This window comes from Corvus hawaiiensis, chromosome 5, assembly GCF_020740725.1.
Source record: "Corvus hawaiiensis isolate bCorHaw1 chromosome 5, bCorHaw1.pri.cur, whole genome shotgun sequence".
NCBI classification, from domain to species: Eukaryota; Metazoa; Chordata; class Aves; order Passeriformes; family Corvidae; genus Corvus; species Corvus hawaiiensis.
Genome location: NC_063217.1, coordinates 67,805,497 through 67,818,168, shown reverse-complemented (window position 1 = coordinate 67,818,168; position 12,672 = coordinate 67,805,497).

The following is a 12,672-nucleotide window of genomic DNA, read 5'->3' as shown; positions in this document are numbered from 1 at the left end:
AAGAAGTTTACAATATGAATAGATGTTAAGGCCAGACAGTATTATTTGATCACATCCTCAAATATTTACATACAGGAAAACTGTTTTACTATCATTCTAGGAAAATAAAACATGTGTATAGTGTTTATAGAAACAAGTAAGTTATAAAATTTTCCCATGCAACATAAGTAATTCACCTTCAGGATGGTTTTTAACAATTCTTGAGGTCTCTTCCAAATATTAACTCACAAGTTCTGAAACAACAGTGCTCAAGAGCATACATAAAAGTGTATAATAAACCACTTAATCCCTGTTTTGAGTGCAAACCTACAGACAACTTTTATTGTGGAAATACTCTTGCCTTGCCACTAAATTTTCCCTCTTCTGAGCACATGGGGGGAAGGAGGAGGAATTATTATTACTGCTGATTTAATTAAGCTACTAAAATTACTCGTCCAGTCCATTGGGAAACGACAAGTTTGAGATTGCAAATTGGATGTAATCATCTCACCTCATTATTATTTTTGGCACAAAAATAAATTAATTTTGTGTATTTTCTGTTCTCATTACTGTACTTGTCATAAGAGAGAACTATCGAACTTTTAATAATGCCTGCTGTACTTTGCTAATTATGGTATTATGCTCCACAACTTTGACATTTTCAACCCTGTCCTTGATTTGCTGGCTATTCCACTCTTCCCTGTCAGGTTAATAAAGGCTGTAAATATGGAATCAGCAAGGCAATTTTCTACAAAATACAATTGCCCCACTTTATACCTCTCTAGTTTTCAAATAGAAAAAGGGGTGGGAGTGAAGAGAAAATTAAGCTGAACTGCACTGATATTGCTGTATTTTAAACTATTGGAATTATTTTTGTGCACAGAAGTAAATGATATAATAGTGTGAAATAATATCTCTGGATATCACATTTACATTCAAGTCCAAAGATGAAGCTCTTTTTCTAGATGTAGGCGGGTTTTGCTAATGAAATTGAACTACAATTGCATAAGTTACAAATAAAAACATGGTTTTGAGTCTTTGTACATAGAAATGCTATAGATTATTAGAGAAACACAATCTTGGTTAGCAAAATTTGCATCAAAAGCAAAAAAGAAAATCAGAAGCTTCAAACCAGAGAGTTATTACATTATTCATTCTCTTCTATGTGGGCCTGTGGTAGAGAAAAGGACACGAGACAGGCTGGTTTAGCTGTCAGCCGTGTTCCAGTAACATACTGCTTGCTATATACCATTTATTTTCAGGTAAAACAATCATTAAACCTTCTTCACATCAGAAGACCTCTTACCTTGTGAAGGAAGGAACAAACAACACTCACAGAAATGAGAAAAGACCAAAGTCATGCTAGATAGCAGAAAAACTTCAGAAAGATAGCCATGTTTTCCTCCAGTACCAGCAAAATCTGCCACTTAAAGTGATTCAAAGTTACACTTTGAATGGCAATGTTTTCCAAAAATACCTTTCACCACCTATACCTTCTTAGAAATGTGTTCCTCCTGGATGAAGGCATAGCTAAACTGTCACATGACTAGGTAATCTTATGCTCTATTTTTTTTAATTGTTGAATAAGTCCAAAACTCAGAGTTACAGATCCTGATGGTAACTACGTGACTGACTTCCTTTTTCCAGGGCTTTGGGTTGAGTAGAAAATGAAGCTTATGCTGAAAAACTTCCGCTGGCATCCAGTCACATTCTTACACCAGCTGAAAGCCTTAATCCAAGTTTTCAAAGCAGTTAGGGGATCAAGCTCCAGCTACATCAGAGAATGTATTTTGATCTTTAAATCACAGAAATAGAGATATTTTTTAGAGAACACAGAGAATGAAGATCACAAAAGCCAGAACAAAGCATGCAAGAGCCAGGGAGAATGCATTTTGTCTCTAAAGAGGCACAGCTCTGAAGGAATCCTCTGTCTTTCAGAGGACGCCAGATAGAGCGGGTTTGATTGCCTTTCAGATGCAGCACATGGCTCCATTTTAAGTGACAGAACACACTTTTGATCTCCAGCTCACTAATCCTCCCAGAAGCCCTCCCCAACTGCACTCTCAAACAAAAAATTAAAATGCCAAGTCCTCAAAGTTTTTCAATCAAAAAGGCAAAAGCATCAGAGTCCTCGTAAATTTTATGAGTTACTATAATATTATTAGGGTATATGAAGCCAGGTTCTGCCTGGCTTCTTAAACATCATCTTCTTGATCCACACAAATGAGAAGTTTTCTCCTAAGCTTCATAGCAAAATAAGCAATCTTGGAGATCAAAAGTACGTAGTTACTTGGTAAAAATAACACTAACGTGCAGAAGAATTGGACAATACAGATTAACTGTAGAAAGACACAGATGCTGAGATGCCATTTCTAAAAGTTACTTGGCACTTGATCAAAAGTATTACTCCAGAATTTGACATCACATTGCAAACAACTTTCCTAAGTGGCCCATGTGAAGTTGTGTAAGCACCAGTGAATATCTTGACGTAGAACTGGGATTTCAAATCACTTGAAAGTTTGACACTCCTGTCTTCTTTCTTCTCTAAGGATAAATATCTCCCATATTCCAAAATTAAAGTAGATGTCCTATCTGTCGAGATCTTTCTAGCACATATCTTCTAAATATAAAATTTACGGCTTTGAACAAATGCCTGTAGTGAAAGAGCAAATTCCTGTGGAGAAGGCAAGGGTTATAGAAAGAGCATCAGATAAAAAACAGGATTACTTGCAACCACTGAAACAATTTCTATGGAAAGGACTCCAAGTGGCTAGAAAATCTGGTAAAAATAAAACCTAGAAAATTATTTTTAGCAGATATATTAATCATTTAGAGCTTTTAAATCAAATGAAACAAGTCTGTGGAGAAAAAAAAAACCCAACAAACTAGTTTCTCTTAAATTTAGAGCCATATTTTCACTGACCTTAATAAAATCAGTGGGTGTCTAACATGATTCTGCTGTGTTTGGCTTATTATTTTGTCTAGACAAAAGGCGAGATCATATCTGTAAGTCACATAACAGTTTTGTATCTGTTGGGAAACAATAGTACTAAGCAAAAAAGATTAAAGATAAATTGCAGCAAAGATTTGGTTTCTTCTGAGGACACATGACCTATGCAAGAAAGATACACATCTATCACCTTGTAGAAAAGGCTTCCTCTGACTCTGTTAGCAGAAATAATTCTCAAGAGTTATACTTTAGTTGGCTTTTTCCTCTATATAAAACTATACAAAGTTTCATTTTAAGAAGTTGGGAAATCCCAAATTTTCAGGCTGTGTTGTGCTGCCTTTTAAGCCTTCTGAACAATCAGAAATTTGTTAGCAGCTCACTTTTTCTCTGGGACCCAAAAGCTCTGAGGCAGGTATTAAATACTCCCACTTTAAAGCATTCAAAACAAATTCACAATCTGTTCCATATTTACTGATTCACTAAAGCTTGATGGCCACTAGAAAGCAGATGTTAGGGCTTTCCTGTCAACATCTGTGTTTGCTATGAATAAGTAGAGCTATTCTAATACAAAAGTCATTATGAAGGAGCGAATAAAAACCTTCAAAGAACTTAATAAAAATTAATCTGTATTAAGTAATGTATTTGTGCAGCAAGGATCTGAATGCTAGTTCTTTCCAAGAGATCTAAGGAAGCTTCAGGCTATATTTCCAGACAGTATATAGCAGGTAAAAAAAATAACAGTTACATAAATATGTGTAGTTTTTTAGTGGTTGCCAAAGAGATTCATTTGATATTTTTATGATCCAAGTGTTTTCCATTTAGCCAGCAGACACTGGTAATTTTGTTCTGCAGAGAAAGCCATAACAGACCAAATAAACTACTTCATACAATAAAGCTGTTCTGCCCTTAAGGTACAGAGCTTTTCCATACCGTTTCCATTCGAAAGTTTATTCAGATTATGAACCCCCTGCTGACACCAATACCTCTACTCTCTCTCTCCCTTCCCAAATCTTAAGTCAAATTGTTGGGCCAGCACTTTTACTTTGATTATGTGAAGTCCCTGTGGAAAGATACAGTACAGTCTAAAACATCTTTATTTTACAGTCTGCTGTGATCTTAAATATTTGAATGCCTAATTTACAGGCATGCTTAGGGAAGTGTTGGTGCAAAGAAACTGGCCATTCATACACAGCCCAGATCAAAGTGATGCTTCTCAGTAACATGATCTATAGCACCGGTTAAATAATTGCGAAAAAGTCTACCCTAAAACATCTGTAAGTAATTTCAATTAAATTTTAAAATTAATGGCTGACTTTAGTCAGCCGATTGTCTGGGTTTTTTATCAAATGACCCTGTGCCCTACATGCTGTGCTGACTACCTGAATGATGGTGTTGTTGCAAGCACAGATCTGGGCAGATGTGGAGAAGCCCCAGACACATTGTCAACTGACCAGAAACATCTTAAGGCACCAAATTCAGACATCTGTGCTCTGCCTCTCAGCTGTGCTTGGTAGCATGGGTTTACCGTGCCCTTGGCTGTGCTCACATGACACAAATCAGCTTTTAGCGAAGGCATATCCACTTGTACCTGCCTGAAATATGGTGCACAAAACCTTGTTTCATTACTGACCACTCCATAACAGAAAATAAATGTGGACAATCAAGACTGGTGCCTTAATGCAGATCAGTGCCTTAATTCACCAGCTGCAATGCCTTTTGGACTTGAGGGGGTCAACATGGATGCAAAGAGGCATCAGAACAATAGTGATGGAGCTCAGCGTGAGCTGCCCTGGTGCAGACAGAGCCACAAGCCTGCAGAAACAGACAACTCATTTCTATTTATATTATCTGGGCTTTAGAAGATTATGTTGCACAGTTCTTGTTCCTACATGTGAGAAACAACCACCTCTGTGGGCAGCCCTCAACCACAGCAGGTAATGTGTTGGCAGTGTCCAGCCATCAAACAACACATGCCATTTTTTTCCTTAAGAGGGGAATAGTTTAGTTGGATCCCAGATCAGTTCTCTTCATAGTATTGCTTTAGGCAGGAATAATCATGGGGATGAAATATTTTAACCCAATATTGCTGCCAAGCACTTTTTCAATGTTGAAAGACACCCTGAGTTATGGTTTTGATTAAATTAATATTTATATATTGTTAAAAGATGTGCTCAGCACTTTAGGATTGCTCAGGATGCCAGATTAAGAAATTATCAGCAAAACCAAAAATTTCAGTGATGCTGCTGTTCAGCAAGCCAACAATAATCACAGTAATTGCACCTTAGGGAAGTTTTAGGAACAATTTCCTTCCCGTGTATCAGGACTGTGAGTCATTACAGGACACAGAACAGTAAACTAAGAGCTAGCAAGGGCTAGGTCGGAAATCACTACATATGCAGTAGAATTTATGAACAATTTTTGAAATGTCAAGATGATCTTTCACATGCTCTTACATCGACTAATAAAATGATTGAAATTTGCTGTGGTTTCGCATGTTCTAAAATCTGCAGTGTGTCAGGTGGATTTTCACATTTGTCTTGAAGTCGACTTTGGTTATATGACTGTCCTCAAAATAAAGAAGAATAAAATAAAAGCAAGGAGAGACAGTTGTGTGAGAGACTGAAATGCTGAGGGTTAATGACTCAAAACAATCAACAGTTTGCAAAATCATCAGGCTGCCTTGCTGAGGCCGGGTTTGCACCACCAACCAAAGAGGAGGATGAGTTTTTGATGTGTGGTGACCATGATAAACTGACCTTTGTTTAACAATAAGATGGGCCTTGAGCCAGATAAGGGACAAGACTGATAATAAATATGTCCTGAGGATGTGGGATCCTGCTTTTCATCATGCCAATATCCTCTCTTACACAGCTGGCTCAGGTATAAAACTCCCCTCCAGGCAAGGTATCAGACCATTCATAGTAGGCCTGAAGGTTGTCATGCCTTCTGATGGGGCACACTGATGTAAGAAACAGCAGTCATGTCTTAGAAAGGGTCATAAACCATCAAAGACCCCTGAAACACCTTTAGGCTCACTTTTGGGGCTTTCCCCAGAGCACTGCACATAATCCACAGTGTTGCAAAAGACAGCGTAAAAAACCTACCCTGCCAGGGGAGGTACCTGGACATTCCCACCTGAACCTGAATGTAAATTAACCCATTGAACTTGGTGTTTCATGGGCTTCTGTCACCCCCAGAGAGATCAAGGTTGTGACAATCAACTCAACAAATGAACAGGGAAATTTCAATAATCAAGTCTTGTTGCTGGATCCTGTTGTGATTCAATTATAAGAGGTGTTTCTGCCCAAACTAATGAACAAATTAGACCATATGCCAAAGTAAATATTACAGATTTTATTTAATTTTAACTTATTTTATTACTAAAATGTGAGGTAGAGAGATAGAAAGAAGTAGGAAGGGAGGAGGGAGAGAAAGAGAGTAAGACAGAGAGAGAGGGAGAGAAGCAGAGATTAGTCAAAAGATATCACCACCATGTGGATTCCTATGGCATCCCACCCTGGCCTTCTCAGTGGTGGGGGTCCTGGAGTATGTCCTTACACAGTCCAAGTTCCAGGTATCCACGGGGCACAGATAACTTGAGAAGGTATGTGTATAAGCATATTGCTTCGTTTTCCACAGTTTGCCATGGTGGGAATTTTTGTCTGGATGCTAACTAAACCTCCACTTCTGTTAAGCCTGGAATTAGTTCCTTCCTGCTCTGCCGTCTGTGCTTATATCAAATTCCTGTTGTGGTTGCTTATCTTATGGGAAGTTCCTTCTTTTGAGAAGTTGACTGTATTCTTTAAGTCCTTACACCCTTCCTTTTTCTTTTCATTATGTATTTTCTTAAGCAGTATCTTTATACTTTTATGTTGTTTCATTGCTATAGGTAACAACCAAAATGTCTGCATATCTGCCTTCCATTGCAATCAAATTGCTCTGAAATAAACCCTACGTATATGTATAGACAAGGGTCAGTCTGTGTTACTTTGCTCTATTCAGCCCCGAGGGATCTATTAACAAGAACCTTCGTTACCCTCGCCTTCAGGGGCAGGTTGCAACAAGTTGACACACCAGTGATGGAAGCAGAGCATACTGAAGTTAATACTGATTTAAGTACTCCAGTTTCCAAATATTCTGTTTCACTGTGCTTTTAAAAACAGAATAAATCCAAATTGTCTTGAATAGCTGTATTTAACCCATAATTTTAACTCTCTACATCTCAAATTTTGACTGAAGTTGAAAAGTAGAAATGCAAGTTGACCTAAAGAGTATTAAACCATCTTGGAAGCCCCCTTCCTCATGAACTCTCACTGATTTCAGTGAAATTATTATTGCTATTGATTGGTAGAAATTACTATTGCCATCTTCTGGTGCAATTGAAAATAGGAAGTTATCCTTATTAAAACATGTGTTGAGATTGCTGATGCTATCTAGGGCTGGGAATGGTACTGTTCCTTTCGGAATGGAACTTGGAATACATAATAGGTGTGGTTTTCCTCTAAATAAAAAGCTGTGTTTCTCTAAAGACCTTTTTTGTACACTTGTGTGTATAGAACTCAAGATTTGTCTTAAAAAGAGTGACGACATATTAAGCTTGCTAAATTTCTGAACCTTTAATAAAATTCTATTTTAGATAATTGAATGGTCTGTTGTGATGTGTTTGGCTAAATATCTAAGAATAATAAGTTTCTATTACCAATTCAAAGTTACCATCATCCTTTTCTAGGTTTTCAAGGATTTGAAGTCTGTAACAAAACAAACATACACTAGCTTTCACCTTCAATGGGCAATAGCCAAATGTCTGATGCCTACAGCAAGTGTTCATGGTTCTAGACTGAAAAGTAATGGGGAGATCTTTGGGCACATTCAAAACACCCTGTGTAATTTTTTACTTTGATTGTGAGAAAAAATGTAGGCCAGCCCACTTAAGAGCAATCCACTTGTAAAAATTAGTCACGAAGATAATAAAACCCACCAACTCAGGAGTTAAATCTTTCGATATAAAAGGCTGCCAGAAGTGTAATACATATTTCAGGGTAAAGCATATTGACATATTTTCAAGTATTTTTTAAATATTGCAAGGCTTTGTGGCTGCAAAGTAAAATGAACAAGTTTCAGCCTTGGAATATGTCAATGAATATCTAGTCAGTAAGGACCAAGCCATCAGGGAATTTTACATTATTTGATGGCTTTGTAGCTCTATGTGTACCCTTCCACCTAAGTACAACCTCCATGCACCAATAGCTTTGTGAAATTTTAATGGCCTGTGTTTTATAGTCTAGGCGTTTTCAGGTTTTCAAATCTGCACATCTGTAAACTAATTATACAGAAGGGAATGAAATGTGCTTCCTTACCTGCTTAGGAACAGGAGACTGATTTCAGAGTTTTTAGAGACTTAAATTCAGGACAAAAAATAAACAGGGAACTTGTTCAAGGACCCACTGGGAGTTTTTTCACTAAGTGCATTATATATTCTCCTTCATTATAAATGGTGCTACTTAAAGTAAATTCTTAAATTACTGGAAATGATTCAGCATTAAAAGAAGTTTTTATGGGCTCTAAGATTAAATACATAATACCCTCAAAGAAGGGGGGGAATTAAAGGGGAAATGAAGAGGAAAAATCACATAGATGATGAACTGTTCCCCATTTTTCTTTACAGATCTAATACCAGACTAGAAGATAATAACAAAAAAAAGAGAATCATGAATATGATTACCTAACTACAGCACACAATGCCTTGGTGTTGCAGATGCTCTATTCACCCAGAGAACAAAGATGCGATCTTGCTGGATTATAGGCAGAGGTTGATCCACACCAGCTTCTCAGTAGCAGGTAATCATGAGGTATGCAAGGAGGTATCCAACTCCAGCTCGTTTGAGTGACACTACTTAGCCCAGGTACTCGAGTCCTCCTCAGGACATTCCCATGAGGTCTGAATAGGGACTGGCTTCCCTTTGTCCCACGGCCATCCTAAAGAAGTAACCAAAGGCTGAGCTGGTCTAAAAACCTTCCCAGTCCCCAGAGGGAGCCTTTCTAAAATATCTTTCTTTATCCTTCAGCTGAAGATATTGTATCATGAAACGACAATGGGTCAAGCTAGCACATTAGGCTGTGCTCCAAAAAAACCCAGTCATGGCTGGTGCTGAGCCTACAGTTTTCCTCCTCTTCTCTCTATGCTTCCTTAGAGTACCCCCAGGAAGTGCCATCCTCTTTTCCTTCCTCAGCTTCTGCACCCCAAAATGTAGAGAGGTCAGCCTGAACAGCTGAAAAATGTGCTTCAGGATGCACTGGGCATTCTTTGAACAGGAGAGGAAGCAATAACTTTCTAGAGAAGAAAGTTGTAGTGGGTTTATGAAGAATTATTGGTTGCATGGCAAGAGCCTTGCAACATGAATTCAATTAAATACATAGATCTTTTACCCTCCATAAATTATGCATTTGCAGGCAGCCACTTAGCTGATACTCGAGTTTTAACCAAACTCCATTAGAACTGAAGGACAGAGCAAATTTTTTCTGTCATGGCAAATGTTGTACTGGTCCTCTATACCATGGATAGATGAGTTTTCAGATGTCATCCCTCAATTCTCAGGGATCCTTCCTTTCCTAGTTCAAATCTCTAATCAGCCTATCTACCTTCCTACACTGACAGTCTTCATCACACAAATGTTTGGGAAGCATTCACTCATCACAAAACAGGGGACATCCTGAGCACTCAAGAACTTTTTAAAAAGACATTAACTTTGATTATTATTGAAGCAAATCAATTACTCTAATTTTAAAGTTTTGCTGGATCCAAGTCAACCAATACTACTCCTTGTCATCCACGAAAGACACATCAAACAAAAATTTAAAACTCTCACAGATGCCAAATATTTTGGCAGCCATCCACCAGTCTCTTAAAAACCTACTTAACTTTTCGTGGCAGTCAGGGTTTTCCAAAGTTCATCTATTAAATGCACAATTCCTTGAAAATTAGAGTAAGCCAATGAGTTGAACCTGTCAAAATGACACAACTGGAGTTGGAGACAGTGACACTGGAAGGGGTCCTCAAATGTCCCCATCACAGCAAAGGATTGTGAAGGTGGAGCAAGACTCTGCTGATCTGGATGCTTTACAAATTCAGAAAGAAAAGGTGATTCCTGTCCATACCTTCAGAAGATATTTGATTTTCTGTATTCTAGCCCCCTTCATTTTCTACGAAAAACTGGCAAAAATTGGCTACCTTCCAATCCAATTTCCCCAGGGTTTTTTTTCAATAGAAATATATGTTTCCTAGCTGACATGGCTGATTGTCTTCTTGATTCCAGCACTGACTCTACAGGTCACTTTAGGAGAGAATTGTTACTTACCTTCTTCTCAGGTTCCTCATATATAGAAAGGAAAAACTAATGTCTATTTTAAGTACCTTGATATCTGTGGCTGAGAAATGTTCCTTGTAAGCAGTTGTTACTTAGAAATGACAGAAAAACAGAAAGGGCTTTAAAAATAAGAAAACAATTCAAGGAGTATTTTCTGTTACTCTTCACTCCTATGCACAGTAAGGTGTGATAGCATCAATGGAAAGGTTTTTTGGGGACAAAAAAGGTCTCTTGACACCTCTTTTTCTTATAGTTACTACTACATTTTCTACTTAATTTTAAGAGATTTGTTCTTCTATCATTTTTATTTTTCCCCATTTTAATTTTTCCCCATTTTAATGTCCTTTCCTTTGCCATTAACCTTTGCAATGATGTAAAGAAAGACTAAAGTTCTGCATAAAATATTATTAAATAAAAACTGTAAGAATGACAGAGAAAATTGCTTTTTGTTATTAACACACAGCATACTCCAACCAAATTTGCCAGAATCCTGCATTCTTGTCAAGGTCTGGTCTAAAAGTCATTTACCTCTGCCCCTTACCAGCACCTCTTTTGCAAGAAAGCATGGGCAGAAACACAGTTTTCACAGATATGCCACAAATGCCTGCGAAGACAATTTTTCCTCACACCCCTTAGAAACGTCAGCACTCATGTCCATCCATAAATTCAGTGATTTAAAGGAGGGAGAGGGAAACTTACCAAGGCTTTAGCCATTTGGAAGGCCTAGGTAGGCCTTACCTTTTTGTCACCTCACTGATCTCATGAAAGCATGACAATATTTTTCTAAATGCTTTTAAAAATTGGTTGTTGAATATTTCACCATTCTTATCAATGTAAATATTATTTTGTACATGACAAAAATCAATGAGAAAAAATCCTTTGAAGTAACTCACACTAAAAAACAAATAATAGCCAAGAATTACATAAATATAGCTGGTGTGGTCTTTACTTTAGAAACAAGATTCTCTACAGTAAATTCAAACAAAGATTTCTTTGTAAAACATATGGAGAAAAATGGATTTTTGCTGTGCATACAATGGTGGTTTCCATTACTTTACAGTAATGGAAACCAGCTTTTTCTGGTTTATTTTCCTGAAAAACCTAAAATTTTTATCAAAAGTCTAGTTGCATTCAAACAAATCCTTAGCATGAGAACAATAAATACGTTCTGTATTAATATATTGCTAAAATAAGATTTGATATTTATCAAAGAAACCATGACAGGTACTCTTCTAATAATCCCATTTGCTGTTTTGCACATAGAAGGCTAGAGATTTTGGTTAGTTAAAGGGACAGGGAGGGTGTGCAGTTGTTTGGGTTTTTTTCTATAAATAAATGTAATATAGATTCATCAGAAGTCTCATATGAACTTCTGTGAAAGGAGGGTTGTTTTTCTTTGTTATTTGGTGGTACAGTTATATTTGGAATTTTATGTGGCTTATGGTACTGAAAAATATTATTATGTAGAGTAGGCTCATAAGCAGACATTAATCCTTTTCATAAGTAGGCCAATAAAAAGAAGATATCGATTTAGGAAAAGAAAAAAATCTCAGCCATGTTGTCATTGTTGATGACCTCTCCCATAAAAATACATTTTTACTTGGCACTACTTATTAAGTAAGGTCAAAACTTGTAAATAAAATACATTGACAGTTTTACTCTAGAAATAAACATTGACAGCTAATAAGGATCAGGCATCATGGGAAGCAGAACTCAAGCAGCAGTAATCAGATGAAATTGCAAGAAAAAAAAAGCCATAAGAGAAGACAGTGAACACACAAAGTTAATATTCACTATAATAATTAAACACATTGAAAAATGAGAGAGGGAAAGAGCTTGTTTCAACATAAAACAAGCACAGATGTTACAAGACTGATAATATCAAGTGCATCTTCAGCAGCAGTAAGATTTATCTGTGCTTCCTGACAAATATCTCATCATTTTCAGTCCAAATTGTTCTCTTGTGGCCCCATTTCCATAACCATAAGCTTATGAAGAGTTTGACGCATTTTTCATTGAAAAAAACTGATTTCTCATGATATGAGAGAGAATATCAGTCAAAGAAATGTTGTGCTATGGTTGTGCTTTCTATGCTTTTCCACCACGGCTGCAGAAATAGAGGCAACCTGCTTGCTGGCTGGGGAGAAAAAAAAAAAAAAAAAGACACTAGACATCAAGAAAAAACTCCAAAATTTGTATTCCTATGACAATTTCCTCATCCTCTATTTTTTGCTTGTTTTTCTATCGTCAGTGAACTCTCAGGGATTTGGATTCTCCTTGGCTGGATGCCCAGCCATGCAATGAGCTCAGTGATGTTCTCCGCAGAAAGTTTTTTGAATCTTCTGCAAATAATGCAAGCTCTGTTTTACCCTTCTCTCC